Raw genomic sequence first — 18,071 nt, forward strand, 5'->3', positions numbered from 1 at the left:
CCTATATATAACAGTCAGCTTGAACATGGAATGAAATGCACTTCAATAGAAGTGGTTACTGTGACAATAAATGTGATTTTGTAAGTCTTTGTATACATTCCAACTCATCAGGAGTGACTCAAAGAAGCTTGTGGCGATATTCTGCTGCGCTTCTGTGGTATTATTATTATCATCATCATTATTATGTTTTTTTTTAACTGGATGTGTACAGCAAAGGAGTGATGCTGTGTGAGAAAACAAATCATAACTGTTATCCCAGTCATGTCAACATCTTGTGAATATGTATGTATTGTGGAGATCATGAATATTAATGATGAAAGGCAGGGCACGAGGAGGATTTTATGTTTTGGAGGGACTAACAGTGTGAAGACTGAAGATATGGCTGTAGTTTGTTATTTGTGAAAAGCATTGCAATTATTGCATGGGTTTCCGTAGCAACTTGTTTTTTATCAATCTTGCCTCCACTCAGCCTTGGCTACATTTTTCCTCAGCCAATTAGGGTAGGGTGATGGCTGGTCTCGTGGGAAATGATTTATTCTGTCTGTCCTTTATTTGCATTGCTTCCCAGAAAAATATTGTGTATTTCTAAAACTAGTAACTGTTATGAAAAGAGTGTTTATCTCAGTGCAATGTTGCATGGAAAGGATGAATGATCTAGAAATAATTTATCAGTACTTGCAATATGTATAATGAAAACGGTGCGTCTTGACAAATGTGCTGCCATACAATGTGTTCCAAGTACCTCAGCATTGTGCAAGAAGGTGAAGCTCTGAAGAGCAGTAACTGTCAGTTATTCAGTCAATTTCTTCAAGATTGGGTTCACTATTCGTAGAATGAAAAAGTGGGGAAAATGCAACACTTCTTTCATGAGCTTTAGGCAACGACGATCTATCAAATCTTGGGGATTGTAAAAAAAAGAAAAGGAATAAAAAACAAAACAGGAGAGGTTTATGACTGAAATGAAGTGAATTTCTATGTCATATAGTATGAATATAGTATAAATTTTTTGAATAATATAAATCATAGTCTATTTTGTATTTGGTCTTGTTGTTACATTGTGTAGTGTTTAGATGTGGAGTTGGTGTATCACAGTATTTTTGTCTTTATGATATGTTATCTTAATGGGTTTATGTTTCACTACTTTCATAAGGATTTTAGACTCAAATTTTGTCAAAGTAGTTGTTTAGAATTTCAGCAGAATCCTTGCCAACCTTTTTGCCAGTGCAAATATAGTTGTATATTTAAGAGGTATGTTCCTTATCATGTATTAGAATTCAGTCATAAAAGATATTAAAGAAAAAGAACCTGAAGTGTAATTCATGGAAATTGAGGCATATACTCTCTTAGTGCTCAACCAGGAAAAGCTAGTGTGACCATTACTATTTTTTTGTCAAAAGCCTTCTCAATCATTGAATGTAGATTTGGCCAGTGGTGCTGACAGGGTACAGGGGGTTTGATAAGCACAAGGTACATAAATGCACACAATAATTTTTATTTTTATGGGCCGAGTATGGCAGTTAAGGGTTCTCTACTTGAAGCCTGCATTTGCAGGAACATGTACTATTTTTATATTGATGCAGTAGTCTGTCATATTTATTGACTTCTTGTCAATTTTTGATATAATCCCTCTAAAATTACACTCGGTAAGCTTGGTAGACATTGAATTAAAGTCAATTGACCTTGGCTAACATTACACATCACCACAAAATTTGACCTTAAAGGGATGGTATAGTATTGGTGGAGATGAGGATTGGGCTTTTAAATTTTTGCAAGATACCAAGAAACCACTTATGAAATAGTACAGGGCATGCCATTCTAAGAGGAATTCAAAGGATATTTGATGAAAATCGTTTTTGGAATGGCTGAGACATCCAAACACAAAGTATAACAAAGTGATCGTAATAAAAGGTGGGTCCCACCTTTTACAAGAATTGCTCTTTTTTTTTTTGATATCTCAGCCATTTCAAAAACCCTTTCCACCAAATAAACGCCTCTTTGAATTAATGCTCTTTTACATTTTGTAAGAGGTTTCTCATCTCAACAAAAAAATGTTAGAAAAGGTAAGAAACCTGATGTTAGGCCTCAACCAGAACTATACAATCCCTTTATAATGGTCCTTTTGATAGTGACGACTTCTGAGCGACAATTTCTCCAGATTGCATCCGGCTCTGGAGGTCATGCAAAAGTGTTTTCATCCTTAATTAAAAAAAAAAAAATACAAACTGTAGATGTGAGTAATTGGTAGGAATTTCATTTGTACTTGATACTACTCAAGGTGACACAAATTAGTGATTCCATTAACATTTTCTAGAGATTTGCGAGGGATTGGCTATTTAGGCAGCAATTTTTCTATACAGTGTAGTATCTGATGTGACTAATCACTAGTTGTATAATTACAAATGTCTTTACATTCCAGGGTGTTACATTATGTGCTTGTGAAGGCTTTGTGTTTCTTTGTATCATACAGGGTTTTGCTGTGCTTCCCAGGTGTTCAAATATCCCATGTGTTCTTAACGTCGATTTAGTGAAATGTTATGATAAAGCTGTGATTTGGAGAGATTTTGTCGCCCCCGACTGTATTGGCTCATACTGTCAGTGTGTGTGCTCATATTGCGTCTGTCAAATGTTGCGACAAGTCGTCACAGTCTTGTGTTTAGAACAGTGCAAGTTGTGTCTGTGATTTGACGTTGACGCTCATGCCTGTACTCTCAAGGGGGAACAATGAAAACTGGAGGAAACCATGATTTAAAGTAATTTGTACAACTATGAGCCCTTGGGCGAAAGAATGTTGAGCAATTCTATCTACGGCTGTTGCAAAAATCACAAACCAACTCAGTGTAATGACTGAATGATCAAGCAAAATAACAACATGGAAATACTGTTAGAGATATTAGAGTTTGTACAGAAATATCTAATTTAAAACAAGGGAGATTCATTGACGTTGGCTCACCTGGAAAAATCAATCGCATAAAAGTTACCACTTTTGCAGCATGCTAATAAGTACAGCAGATCTACGAGTGTTAAATCATGAATGTAGATATTTGTACACTTTGCCTCTGCTACTGATAATTTTTTCTTTTTAAAGGAAATTCTATGATGCACATACTGAATATTGTTGATGGGTGTAATGTTTTCCAGGCCAGAGACAAAAAAGTGTTATTTTGACATCTTCACAGCTCCAAGAGCAAGGGAAAAGAATTGTGCTTACTGGTGTCCATCTAGCTCTCAATAATTGTATGATTCATAACCTGAAAGGTCATATGCATGCTATAAAATGGCTTATAATCGGATTTGTGAAACTGTCTATAGAAACATGACTAGCTAATAGTCTTCAAGTGTATTGGTCAAACATTTGTGAGTTACCCAAGTCTCCTGTTAAGATGTCATCCCTCCCATATGGTATGTAGTTGGTTCCCCATGTGTTGTGCTGCAGCTTAGGCTAAGACACTCGCTTTATGATTACAAGTTTGATCAACGAGTTCAAAATTTGATTCCTTCTTTTTTTAAGGAATGCCCAGGCAAAAAAAAAAAACAAAAAAAAAACCCCAAAACAAAAAAACAAACGAACAAAACAAACATTAATTTAATGCGCTAATTCCCTTTGATGAACTTACATAATGCAAGTCTAGAAAAGACATTTTTCCTCCTCTTTTTGTGGATCTGCTGATGCTGCATTTTCCAGGGAAATGTGTGTAACATGCAGCAAGTGTGCAGAGGTGGCAATTTGTAACTGGTGCAATAATTGTGATCATGGTGTTCAAGAAAATCACTTCTAACTTTAAAGTTTGTGAGATGAACAGTGACTGCATGCAAAGCAGCAGTCATGCCACGCAGTAGTTATGCCAGTTCTATGCAGTGGGGGAGTAAATCTTAATGCATAGGGATGAGCATTACCTTGACTTAAGACACTAAAAGGCATTCCAGCTCAGTGGACAGGAGGAACGAATGATAATGCTCAGGTGTGGGCATTACCTGGACTCAAAGTGTAGACACCTTGTTCTTGATTTCAGAATATTGCTGTACATTATGACATTTCATTCAAATCTTCTGACTAAGCATCTGCCTTGGGGGGAAAATTCTTGCTCCCACTGCTTAAATTTAATTGCTGCAACAGTAACTAGCAATACAAATATGACTCTACCAGTTCGTTTTCTAAAAAACGAAATGTGTTTGCAAAGTGTATAAAATCTGTTCAGTCCTACCAAAGAGTGATACCTGTATGTAAAATGCATTTTGCTTGCATCAGAGCTGTTTGCAAACCCAAAACAAATGAATTGTGCCGTCAAGTTTGTAATGATGTGCTGTCAATATCCTGTTGATAAGTTTGTCAGGGTTGTAATTCTTAAGACAATTTTGCCGATCAACAGCAGTTGCAGAGATGTGTTTTTTTTTATCATATTCAGGTACTGTAATGGCCACTGTGAATGCTTTTGAAGTACAGTAAATCATGTTTTATCAATGTTAGCCATATATTTTTGTGTTAATGAATAAATATATCAAGAGACTGTATGAGACATTTCTCTTGCCATTATATCATATGAGCATTTACGTACCAATGTATGGTTATTGTCTACAATATGTCATGCAAGTGTGTGTGTGTGTGTGTGCATGTGTGTGTTTGTAGTGTGTGTGTGTTTGTGTGTGTGGGTGTGTGAGTTTATGTGTGTGTGTTTGTGAGCACATGCACATTTGATGTTTCTGCACTAAACTCATAGTATCAAAGTCTTTTCAATCTTTTAGTTTTCCAATTATTTCAAGGCTGTATGTGATAGTAATTTCTGTATTACAATAATAATAATTGTTGCATTACAATAATTATTATTGTGAAGCAGAAGATGGTTAAATGAGTACATGCCTCATGCTTGTATGCTCATGTCTTCTGTATGAGCAAATACTTAGTTGAATATATGAAGAGTTTGTTTGCAAAAACCGATAAGTCCATGTTTGTCAAATTGAGATATTTGCGATTAAAGGTCAAGAAAAATAAAGAGAATAATAAGAAAATTTTTGCTTCTTGTGACCATAACTTCAAAAATATACCTTTATATGTAGTGACCAATATATCATTTAAAAGGTATTATTTTGTACTTTATGACAGAGACCTTACTTCAAAATCTTCACAAATGGACTTATCAGTTTTTGCAAACAAACTCTTCATAATAATATGTTTCATGTTAAAATGGTGTGGATTTAGAGATCATTAACAAACTAAGTAACCAAAAAGTGTGTGAGTGTGTGCAAGTGGGTTTGAAGATAATCTTCCGAACATATAAACAATTTCATCATTACATGCTGCAAGGTGTAAGGCCCCTTGTGTATTTCAGCTGTATTATTAAAAGTATAGTGTACCAAGTCCTGGGTTTGTTTCTCATAGTAATGGGTTCTGTTCTTATTCAAGCTTGGGACAAGGACCTCTACTTTATATGTTTATGAAATGTGGCATATGCGCTCATAGGTAACTTAATGATAATGATAATGACTTAATCAACATTTATAGTGTGCTATGATACATGTTTATACATAGCACACTATAAACCAACGGTATTAATGAAAACATAACCTCCTCCCTTGGCAGAGTAACCTCCGCCAAGCAAGTTTTTCCACCATATATATGTTAACATAAAGGCCCGAATTCACGAAGGTGGTACAAATGAAACCATGGTTTAAACCATGGACAAAAACCATGGAGCGCCAAGTGTCGCACGGAATATTTCGTTACGAAATTGGTCATTTCGTCGACAAAATGACCGTTTCGTTACGAAATTATAATTTCGTGGACAAAATGTTCATTTAGTTACAAAATGTTGTCATTTCGTTACAAAATAATCATTTCATCGACGAAATGACTGATTTCGTAACGAAATATTCCTTGCGACACTTTGCGCTCCATGCTTTTTGTCCATGGTTTAAACCATGGTTTCTTTTGTACCACCTTCGTGAATTCGGGCCAAAATGGTCAACATAAATAGCAGTTGGTGATTGGTTATACTGCAGTTACTTGACTATTATAAAGTGTACTGTAAAACACAATAATTTTGTGGCATGAAATTTTCACGAATTGGAGCCGGTGGTCTTTTTCGTGGCATGAAATTTTCTGGAGTTGCCTTAACATTCAATACGTATATGTAGTGTGGACGAGAACTTTCACATGCATTTTAATTTCGTGAATCTTGGCTCTCGCGAAATTAGCGAAATCAAAATGCACACGAACATTCCTCGTTGTACAGTAACGTGGCAAGGATAAAAATAGTAATATGGCAAAGCAGTGATGTCGCATCACATACTGTACAAGTGTGTAATACAATTCCCGAATTTGACCGATTGCAGACAGGGCTCCCCGTGGAGAGCATGTCGCCCAGGTTGCCAGTTTATAGCACACACACCAACATGGTAAATCAAACCACATTCATGTTCAGCCATCAATCAGGCATCCGTTTATTTATGTGTGGGCAGAGAGGAGCACTGTGGGTAAAGGGTCTCGCTCTACGATGCAAGCGTCGTGGCAGGGTTTGAACCCAGGGCTTTCTAGTCCAAAGTGCAGGGGACAATCCACTGGACCACAGCTCCACAATATGCATTAATATCTCTCTTTCTCTCTCTCTCTCTCAATGTAGACAATATATTCAAAACACCACACTGTGTCGTTTATTCTTTTTTTCTTTTTTGATATAGACATCCCACAACATGAAACAAAGTATCATTCACTGTACATACCTCATCATGACCAGAATGAAACATGAATATTCAGAAAAGAACTTTTAATATCTTGCAAAGTTAGACTTCGTCTGGCATCATTTCTATCATCAGTTTTTTCTCTTTAATGATGCTTACAATATACTCTCAGTTTTACAAGTGCACACTGTTTTTTGGTGATTTTGCACATTTCCACAAACATTTGGATGACCTTCCCACTGAACCATACAGTGTAAAAGGTATTTAGTATCACATAAGATTTTCACATATATAGCCATTTGAAAAAAAAAAATAAGGAAACTCGTAGCACATTTACTGACTTTGATTCAGCATGTTTCATGGAATCCCTTGCCTTTCCCATAACATTTACTGTAAAGGCAAACTTTAGTGTCCTGAATACATGTAGCATTTTGCCATATACTGATACAGAATTGTGTTCCAATACATGTATGAAAGTGATTTTTATCAAGTGCAAAAAGTTGTTCAGATGGTGTTCACATCTCCTATTTCTATTTAGCAGAGTCGGAAATATAAGTTAATTGTATATAGTAGACATGTTGGTTGTTACTATGTTGGTCGACCCTCGTGTAATTTCAGAGGAAGCTTTGTGATTGACGAGTACAACATTTGCCTTGGAAGGACACAGGAAAAGATGGAAACGAAATGAAACAAAACAAAACAAAACAAAACAAAACAAAACAAAACAGAACACTAACACATGAACATGAATACAATACCATTAATGTACATGTACCAGTCTATTTCCAGTAGAGACTTACTAATACAGTGCACTCCCTTTATAACGAACATGCATAACGAAATTCTGGTTACAATGAAATAAAAATTCAGGTCGCAACATTATCCTGTCCATGTTTATTTGTTGAGTTATAATGAAATTTCGATATAATGAAAGAAAATTACCAGTCCCGGGGACTTCATTATAACGGGAGTCCACTATACTGCGAAAAAATATGACTGATGACATATCAATCTCGACTTGCCAGGAGATTCACAGAACAGGCAGTTTCAAAGTTCTTTCTGTGAACAACAGAATCTAGGACAATAGCCTTTGTGCATGAAAGATTTCAAACATCACTTCCTTTGAAGTTCATGACTACAACATAAAGACTTATAAGCTCTTTATATTTTAGGAGGGGGGTTGGTGGCTGTGATTGTAACAAAATTACTGCCTCTGTCCAGCAAGTGAATCAAGTGAGTTTTATTATCCCTACCATTATTAGTCTAGCAATCACTAAAATAAAAAACATACTGTACCATCTGGTATTTCAAAAAGTCCAAATACACAATCACATACTTTGTTGAATAACATCACTGGTAGCGCTCAGCGCATTTGCAATATCAAATGCATTATAAACAAAAGTCTTCGAATAACAGGTCTGGTGGAGTATATAGAAAGATAATGATATCAATGTGCAAGAGCTACAACTTAGTTCATTGCAAACATTTCAGCCAGTTTCTGCATGAAAAAAAAAAAGAAAATTAAATCAGTGCAGTGCATTACATCATAATACCTCTAACTCACTGTACTACAAAAGCATTAGAATAAAACATATGTCACAGATAAATGATAAGAATAATGTGGCACCATCTGTCAATCACAATCATTTGTGATGTTCACTATTCTTTGTTCGTGGATGGCAAGGTTACACTCTTTGGGTTACACTATTTATAATGGGTTTTCCAGGCATCGTATCTCGTTGCAAGGACAGCAGACCAAGTGGAGTATATTTCACACCATGTAAAATGCACACTGTTCCAGGGTCTGCTGACTTCATGCATCAAAGTCAGGAGGTTCCACAGAGCAACAAGGGAGATACCTATGTGTTACAAACATCCCAACAGGAGATATTAAACAGAAACCTACCCAAGTCTAATCTGGACTAGTCTTCAATGGGTTAAAAGACAAGAGACCCGCGGGTCTAGCGCTCACCTGAGTATCGCAAGTTCACCTTTCATGCAGCCACTAATCTAAACGAGATATGAAACTCGTCAGACTGACGAGTTAGGTGATACGCTTGGGGTTATCAGATGTCGGTCATCTGTGATCGACAAAGAAAAGAATGTGATATAGACACCTTGAAGTTATAATTGAGTTTGCATGCAAAACCGTTTCCCTAACCTCTCGGCCACGGGACATCCACGGAAATGGTAAGGCAAAAAAGAAATGTATAGATATTACAGGGAGAAAAGTCAATGCCCACTCAACCAACGTGGCCGCGTGAACATGTATTGCATTGCTAGACGGAAATGCGGCCTTGTAACTACTGATGTCGCTATGCCATTTCTGGCAACTTGGGAAAAATACGTGCCGTAAACATAAAACCTATAATCGGCTGGTTTTGATACCTTGCCTTTAATCACAATTTTCAGTGTGATGACGTCATCAAAGTACAAAACAATGATGTGGTCTTGAAAGACAATTGTTCAAAGTACAACACCTTCGTCGTCGTCATTACATATTATGATCAGTTTGACAAAGTCAGCCTGCAAAATTTTGCAGCAGTCGAAGCAATATGGTCTCCAACACAAAAAAGAGGGATATGGTGTGTGTGTGTGTCTGTGTGTGTGTATAGGTGCGTTTATATACGAATGTGATTTCTACATGGACGATATATGTAATACAAAATTGAAGAAAAAAAAAGTAAAATAGCTAAGTAATTTGTTTCGTGATCTTGTGGGGTTCGAACCCGCACGTGTGCAACCTCACGTCTCTGAGACGTCGCCTTTAACCACTCGGCCATACGTCTCGACGAGAAAAAAAAGAGGAGCGTAAAGTTATGTATGTGAAAGATGAATCAGGAATCGTTTTGTCCACATTCCATTCTCATTTTCAGTTTTAAACTGCAAAATTGTCAAACTAATAAGGAGATTTCAAAGAATAACATGCATGATTACTGCAGCTTATTGTCTCAGTTACCACACACTTAAGTTACAGAGGAAATGGAGCAAAATCATCTGAGATAAAGGTGCTTAAACGTTGTCAAGTTAATGCACATAAAAAAAAAATCACCTCCCATAGAGATAACACGTAAACTTGTCTGATTTTGAGTCTTTACCTTTAATAACAATTTGAAGTATGATGGTAAGTCTTCTTGAACCAAGAGTGTGGAACGCAAGCTTCTACGTGAAAGATGAATCATGACGATCACCCGTGACCGACACATCTTCAAAGGGATCAGTTATTAAAAGTGGAAGCCCTCGTGCCAAGCATATTGTCTCAGCAATTCCAAAGCAATGATACCCTTACATTTATGCATACCATAATTTCCCTCTGAAATCAATGGTAGGTATATTCATGTACAATTGCTTGCCTTGTCCATAAACTTTGCTTTACAAACTTTCAGTGAAACGTGTCATAACATAATTCTGTAACTCCATTAGCAGGGATTGACTTCATAAAGAAAGATATATCAAATTGAACGCTTAGCGCGTATAACTAAGGGGGATTTTAGCCTGATGCTCTGTTCTTCACTGCTCAGATACCAACAACACTCATTACCTACGGCTACGTATAGAGAAACAGCCATGACGAAAATAAGTTATTCCTTTTCTTTGGCAGATAGACACACAACCCCTTTAAACCACACTATAATTGACATGGAGGGACATGAAAAAGTTCATTACTACTACTGAACAGTGATGCCTTCTACTCATGTGGCACAAGATACCTCTATAGCAACATAAAACCTGTCTACAACTCCGTTATTGCGTCAAACAATAACATCCTGGAATTTCAAAGAGATGAGCGAGACGCCATACACCTGGCCTAGAGTTAATTCATTCAGTTGCCATTCCTGCTCCAGTTGAGTTATGCAAATTATTTTCCGACCTGTCTTGTGACAATATAACAGGAACAAACGTAGAGAAAAGGAAAGGGAAAAGGAAAGGTGGCAAGCGGGGCACTGTACCAAGGGCAATTTAAACAATACGTATGATAAATGAAGCAAATCCAACCTAGAGCCTCCGACAAAAAAAAAAAAGAGGAACTTGAGCGACTGTGTGTTGTGGGGTAGTATAATTGATAAGATAATACGATAAATGACATCGATCGGAATAAAGCTGAACTGCCAAAAGAAACACAAAGAAAGAGAGAGAAAAAAATGATAGCGTCCTGCGGGTCTCGAACATCTCGTCCTAAGGTAGTGCATAATGACCATGCAGCGCGCTAAGTGACTATAAAGCCACACGGCTGTACCGAAGATTGGATGTGAAATTTATCTTTAATCTTTTTTTATTTATATATATATATATATATATATATATATATATATATATATATATTTATCTTAAATATTTATACCATATACAACATGAAAAATTTCATTACTACTACTAAACAGTGATGCTTTCCATTCATGTGGCACAAGATACCTCTATAACAACATATAACCTGTCTACAACTTCGTTATTGGGTCAAATAATAACAACCTGGAATTTCAAAGAGATGAGCGAGACGCCATACACCTGGACTAGAGTTAATCAATTCAGCTCCCATTCCTGCAAGTTATTTAAACATACATGTTCCTACCTATCCTGTTACAGTATAACAATAACCAATGAAGAGAAAAGGAAAGAGCAAACGAAAGGTGGCAAGCGGGACACTGTAACAAGGGGCAATTTACAACATTAAGTGTGACAAAATTAATGAAGCAAACCCAATCTCCAAACTCCAATACAAAACAAGGGAAATAGAGCAGCCGTGTTCACGGGTTACGTACACTTGATAAAGTAATACGATAAATGACATCGGAGTAAAGCTGAACTGCCGAAAAAAAAAGAGAAAAAAAAGAAAGAACGGATAAAAGTCCTGCGGGAGTCGAACCTCTCGCCTTCCGGTATGGCGTTATGAACAACCAGCGCGCTAACCGATTATGCCACATGACTGTCCTGAAGATCGAGTGCGAAACTTAAATCTAAATACTATCGTGACAGTGTTGACTTGTGATGGCGCTATTCAACTTCCCACAAGTGGCAGCGTGGATTCGATCAATATACAGTTGCAAAGAAAAATTGGGAATCGTTCCGTACAGATTGCATTCTCATTTTCAGTTTTAAATTGCAAAATTGTCAACCTGATGAGGAGATTTGAAAACATAAAATGCATGATTACTAAAGCTTGTTGTCTCAGCTACAACATATTTATGTTTCAGAGGAAATGGAGTAAAATCAGATGAGGTAAAGGTGCTTAAACGTTGTCAAGTCAATGCATGGTTTAAAAAAAAATCACCTCCCATAGACATAACACGTAAACTTGTCTGATTTTGAGTCTTTACCTTTAATCACAATTTCTAGTCTGGACTAGTCTTCAATGGGTTAAAAGACAAGAGACCCGCGGGTCTAGCGCTCACCTGAGTATCGCAAGTTCACCTTTCATGCAGCCACTAATCTAAATTATTCACAGCTCTACTAAAATTTGACGAGGCATTCTCAAGTAGAAGATGAAAATGTACAATAAGGGCTCAAATTTTTTAAGATTCCTTAATTTGGGGGGATTGGGGGCCCCCTGGGGCCCTCTGGGTGGGGCATGGTGCCCATTTTGATAAATTGAGATCCTGACCCCCTAGGGATGCTACCTGCCAAGTTTGACGAAAATCCATCATGAGATTTTCAGGAAGAAGATGAAAATGTACAATTTAGGCCCCCATTTGGACCTTCCCACCTCGCCCCCAAGAGGGGCACCCCTGGATCTGCTATGAACAAACTTGAAACTACAGTCATTAATGTACTCACTCATAGTATTATCTTAGCTCTATAACTTCTGATTCTGGAGAAGATTTTTAAAGATCCTTCATTTGGGGGGGGGGGGGTTGGGCCTCCCTGAGGGCCCCCTGGGTGGGGCATGGTGCCCATTTTAACAAATTGAGATCCTAACCCCCTAGGGATGCTACCTGCCAAGTTTGGTGAAAATGGGTCAAGGGGTTCTCAAGAAGAAGATGAAAATGTACAATTTAGGCCCCATTAGGACCCCTCCCCACCCCCCTCCCCTGGGTCCCAAGGGGGGCACCCCTGATTCTGCCATGAACAAACTTGAAACTACAGTCATCAATGTACTAACTCATAGTATTAACTTAGCTCTATCACTTCTGGTTCTAGAGAAGAAGATTTTTTACAGATTCCTTAATTTTGGGGGGTTTGGGCCCCCCTGGGGGCCCCCTGGGTGGGGCATGGTGCCCATTTTAACAAATTGACTTCCTAACCCCCTAGGGATGCTACCTGCCAAGTTTGATGAAAATCGGTCTTGGGGTTTTCAAGAAGAAGATGAAAATGTAAAAAGTTTACGCACGACGGACGACGCACAACGGACTACGGACGCCGGACGAAGGGCGATCGCAATAGCTCACTCGAGCCTTTGGTTCAGGTGAGCTAAAAATGTATCCATCTACGGGTATAATTCTTCCTTGTCTTTTCCAGGTAAAGGGTTATCTACCAAAGTGAAGATTGATAAAGGACAAGACATGATAGAATACTGTATGAGCTGAAATTTTCGCGTACAGATATTTTCGCGAATTGCTACTTGGAGGACATTTTCGAGTGTTGTTAATTTCGCGGTTGCGAGGGTCTAACTAAACTTACTTATTTGCGCATTGCTATTTTTACGCGTTGTTATTTTCACGTGTTGTTATTTTCGCGGTTCAAAGGTGATTCGCGAAATTCGCAAAAATAAAACCACCGCGAAAATTTCAGCTCGTACAGTACAAGGGAAGGAATCTTGCTACAGAGGAAGTACATTGTAGATGCTGTATGAGGAGACACCTACACCGTACATCTATGTGTACAAATATCATGGAAAGGAATTTGGATTAACAGGCCACTTGTTATTTATATTTCACCATTTTGCTGGCATGTCTCACCTTTGCACTGAATTGTGATGACATTGTGGTCGCTGCCTGCCGAGTGCTCTGACCAAATTTTGGTTGGTGAAAATCATCCGATCACCTGTGGCACCTCTGTAATGCTACTGCCAAAATCATCTCCTCGCAACCATCCCATGCTTGAAAGAAGCTCATCCCAAACTCTAAGTGCGCCTGTTTCTGGTGAGATTTTTAGTTATACAGTAATATGGAATGTGATTGATTCATGACCAAACATAAGAATAAATGCATACAGAGGACAGATTTCAGTAATTTTGCAAAAGTTATGTTATTGCTATTATATGTTTAATGCTATTTTTTAATTGAATGATATCATTCAGGTTTATCTCTCCTCAGGTCCTGGGATGAACGCTGGGATGTTGCAGCCTCCGAACAAGGGTAACCACTCAGCAGCATCATACAAGGGGCTCATCCAAGCACACGTTCCGAGAAAGGACAACTCGGTGTGAAAACCCAATGACAACAACAGCCACTTCTGCTCAACACGTATGCGCTACACCACAAGAGATGGCAAAAAAACTGGGAAAGAAAGAGCTTCTGTATTCAGCAGACAATAAGAACAAGATCAGAGTCGGTGAAGAAACTTTGGCCATCCACAGACAAATTGAAATCAACCATCTTTTCCCAACTAATGACTGCCCAGTCAACTTTCTCAATCCTGGATATCCAACAACTCCAGCGGGATACTTGGAGCTGGAATGGCACCAAGTACTAAAGAAAGACCATCTTGAGAGTTGGGGGAGATAAATTCAAGTAAGTAAAAGTGTGTTCTTCATTGTACAGTGTCCTCATCATTTCTGATGATTTTGAACATGGACTCGTGACTGACATGTTGCAAAACATGCAACACAATATAATTAAGTTTGTTTGGAACATTAAAAAACCCTATAAAGACTATTTGCTTGTGTTTTTTGAATTACTCATATACATCATGTGCATACGCCCCGATAAGCAATGCATTTTAATCGTGGTATTTCATTTTCATTTTTATTTTACATTTTATCTTTATCTTGCTTTTACAATGAAGTCATCCTTACATCTTTGGCTCATCATGGAGGGACAAGCTGGGACATCACTCGGTCATGGAGGTGTCATTACTACTACATGCACACTGTTACAGCTGTATGGTTACCAAGCACAGTGGCAGCAACTACACAGAGTTGCTGGGTGAGTTAATGTGTGGTACACGCGCGCGTGTATTGTATAGTATTTTGAGATTGCTTAACTAAAGAATTTGAGGTATTCATAAATATCATATGAGCTCCCTCGTGGAGACCCAATTAGCTCCTTTGTGGAGACAATATGAGCTCCCCCGTGGAGACTTAATGAGCTCCATTGTGGAGACAATATGAGCTCCCTCGTGGAGACTTGGTACATACACATACATATTTAATAATCTTGTTTATATTTTTCTAAGATTTATAATGTCTGTTTTATGTTAAGTGCTGTCTGGGGCAAATTATTTGTATAGGGCCCCATTTTTCTCTCTCTTCTTTCTTTCTATAAAACAACAAAAACTACACAGACTAAGAGCATTTCTTCACAAGCAGGTTAGTTTTGAAATCCTTCCGTCCAGGAGCAGACGTATAACCTTGTGTGTATGTCTGCTTTTGAAACGGATTTTAAAGTCTGACATTAAATCTCATCCTGGTCACTGATGAAGAATGCAATGACTTACCTGTTTGATGCTTTGTTTTCTAGAACACGCACTTCCCTGGCAGAATAGAGCGTTTGATTGCCAATTTTAGGTTGTATCACATAATGTGCATATGACCCTAAAGGCCTTGCATTTTATTCACAATATGGGTTAAGTTATGAGGACATCTTGATTGGTTACGTATGTATATTATGTATGTTTATCTATGTTCTTGATTACATAAGCATTTATTTAATTCTAATGATATCCATATTATATGTTACAATAACTTTGCTTTCCTCTCTTCTCATTATTTTGCTCCTTACAGAATCCAGGGAAAAGAGGAGAGCGAGCAACAGTCATCCTCTGAAGCCCCCACTCTGCAAACAACATTGCATCACACATGAGCAACATGGCACGCCCCACGATGGCCGCCGACCAAGTAGCTAGTTGGAAGAGGGCTCTGATTCTCCTGTTGGAAGACAGCCCCGACTTCAACCCAAATCACGCGGTCAACAAGGTCTACTACTACCGCTTTTTTCAAGAGACGAATTTGGACGTGATGGTCGTGACATCGTACACATCGGGTGACTCTGCTCTCAACCCAGTAGAACACCTTTGGGCCCTATGCACTCGTGCTCTAACAAGAGTCTACTTGCCAGCTAAGCTGACGGGAGAGAGATGCCCACCACATCACCAGAGGCTGTCAGCAGAGCAAAAACTCGAAGGAGAACGCAGTTTTTGATGCAGCAATGTCGCGAATCAAGGACAGTTACTGGAGGAATCTACAGTTTGCTGGGAAGAACATCACTGTGATGGTAGAACCCAGTGGAGCACCACTGCACCCCTATGGCGAGGACTTTGCCACAGTGAAAGACGTGATCAACGGCTCGGCGAGGCGACCTCGACAGAGTGACCTATCTCATGAGTACTCTTGCATGATTGAGAAAGTACTTGAAGTACTTTCCCAATCAGGGAGGTTTCATATGATGGTACTCTTTGTCACAACACCAAAGAGATGTTTAAAGTTTTCAGGGAGTCTCTTGCACAATACAGAGATTTGGCAGCTCTGATGTTCCTCACATTACTTTTCTTTTTTAAAGGAAACCAAGGCCATACCATCCTTACTGTAGTAAAATTTCCTTAAAAAACAGTGCACGGATTTCCTACATAGTGGGTTGTTCATGTCATGTACACTGAACACAAAAAGAGGACATCAATTAATTACAAAACAAACAAAAATATAACACAATCATCCTTGGCAAATGTATGTATGACTTGGTGTCGATACTTTCATATCTCAAAAAGCAGAAGTACAGTTTGGGGCACAGCTCAGTACTATGACAGAAAATTTCACAGTATTACTTTGTGCTACATGTACAGTATGTATGTCCTTGACACTGTGAAAGCAACCAACATATATTCAGCTGAGTGGGACTAACAATTACAAGAGCAACAGCATTTCAGTTTAGAAAATGCTCATGTCCAAATTCAATAGGGCTGTACCATTTTGATCTTCAAACGCTTTTTTTTTTTTTTTTTTTTTTTTTTAACTCACATTGATTTTGTATTACATTCACAGTCAGGGCAAAAAGGCAGAGCTAGAATGGCCTGTATCCAGGCATTCAATAATTCAATTGGACTGAAATTTGCAGAATTTTTTTCTCATAACAGAGTATTACCAAGTAGTTACTGACATTCATGAGATTTTGGTTCTTACTGCTATTTCACCTTAGCCACAACTGAGAATGATACTGAATTCTTTGGTTATTATATGGACAAGTTTTCTGATAACCATCCTCCTTTCATACACATTTCCGTTGCTAAAAAAAATGCTTTTCAGTGCACGTCTTTGCCTTGGCTAAATACTATGATTTAAACAAAGATACCATCACCTCCTATTATCATAATTTATTCTTTAGTAAGAATACTAAAACAGGTTTACTCATTACCTCCCATACATTAACAAAAACTTTAATGCCCTGCGACACTGCCCATTGCCCATGTGCTAGCCAAACAAAGACAACTGAAATGCATAATGCATTGGCATTTAAAGGCTCACCAATAATATACCTATCTCATCTAACATAATTATCTACAATCTTCATTCAATATATCTGAACAATGAGGTCATCTCATACAGCAAACTGACTGCCCATGCCAGAACAACATCCCAAATGTCCACATGGTCAGAGTTCCCCCAACTCACAAAGGTGCAGAATTCTTGAAACAAAGTTCCTGGAGCTAGACAGTGATGTCATTCATGACAGAATGTCAATCTTTTATCAAAATGCTCACAATTCTTAATTGCATTGTTATCATTATCTCTCCCAAGTATATCATCTAAATCAATCCAAGTTACCTATTACAAAGAAAAAAAAAAACTAGAAATGGGATCGCTATGGCGACTGGTATGCCTCCGCCATAATGCATGATTCTCCTAATAGGTCTATAGTACATGTGGACAATGTGTGATGACAGTTTCACATAATTGGCAAAATATTAAAATGACACGTCTGTCACAAGTGTGTTGAATGTTCACCTTCCTTGACCTAGGTTTAATTGGATGAATGGGAGCGCATGTATTTGGGGATTTAAGGACTTTTACTCAACTTTGACACTTTTATAAGTTTATGCATTGAGTAATTTTCAAGGTAGGGAGAAAAAGTGCAATTTCTGTATTGAATATTTAATTATTACCATTTTCACCCGGCCTTTGACACTTGGCCTTTGACCCTATGACGCTAAAATTCATAAGAGAATCACTGTCAGGCAGAACATGCATATGTACTAAGTTTCATGACAACTTGAGCCACTTCCGAGATATGGAGAAAGAAGTAAAGTTCAGC

The 18,071-nt window shown here is 38.0% G+C and overlaps 1 pseudogene; it reads left to right on the plus strand.

The window, feature by feature from the left end:
• Positions 1–15,592: 15,592 nt before the first annotated feature.
• On the plus strand, positions 15,593–16,361 carry LOC140244653 (uncharacterized; annotated as a pseudogene).
• Positions 16,362–18,071: the final 1,710 nt, after the last annotated feature.

This window comes from Diadema setosum, chromosome 21, assembly GCF_964275005.1.
Source record: "Diadema setosum chromosome 21, eeDiaSeto1, whole genome shotgun sequence".
NCBI classification, from domain to species: Eukaryota; Metazoa; Echinodermata; class Echinoidea; order Diadematoida; family Diadematidae; genus Diadema; species Diadema setosum.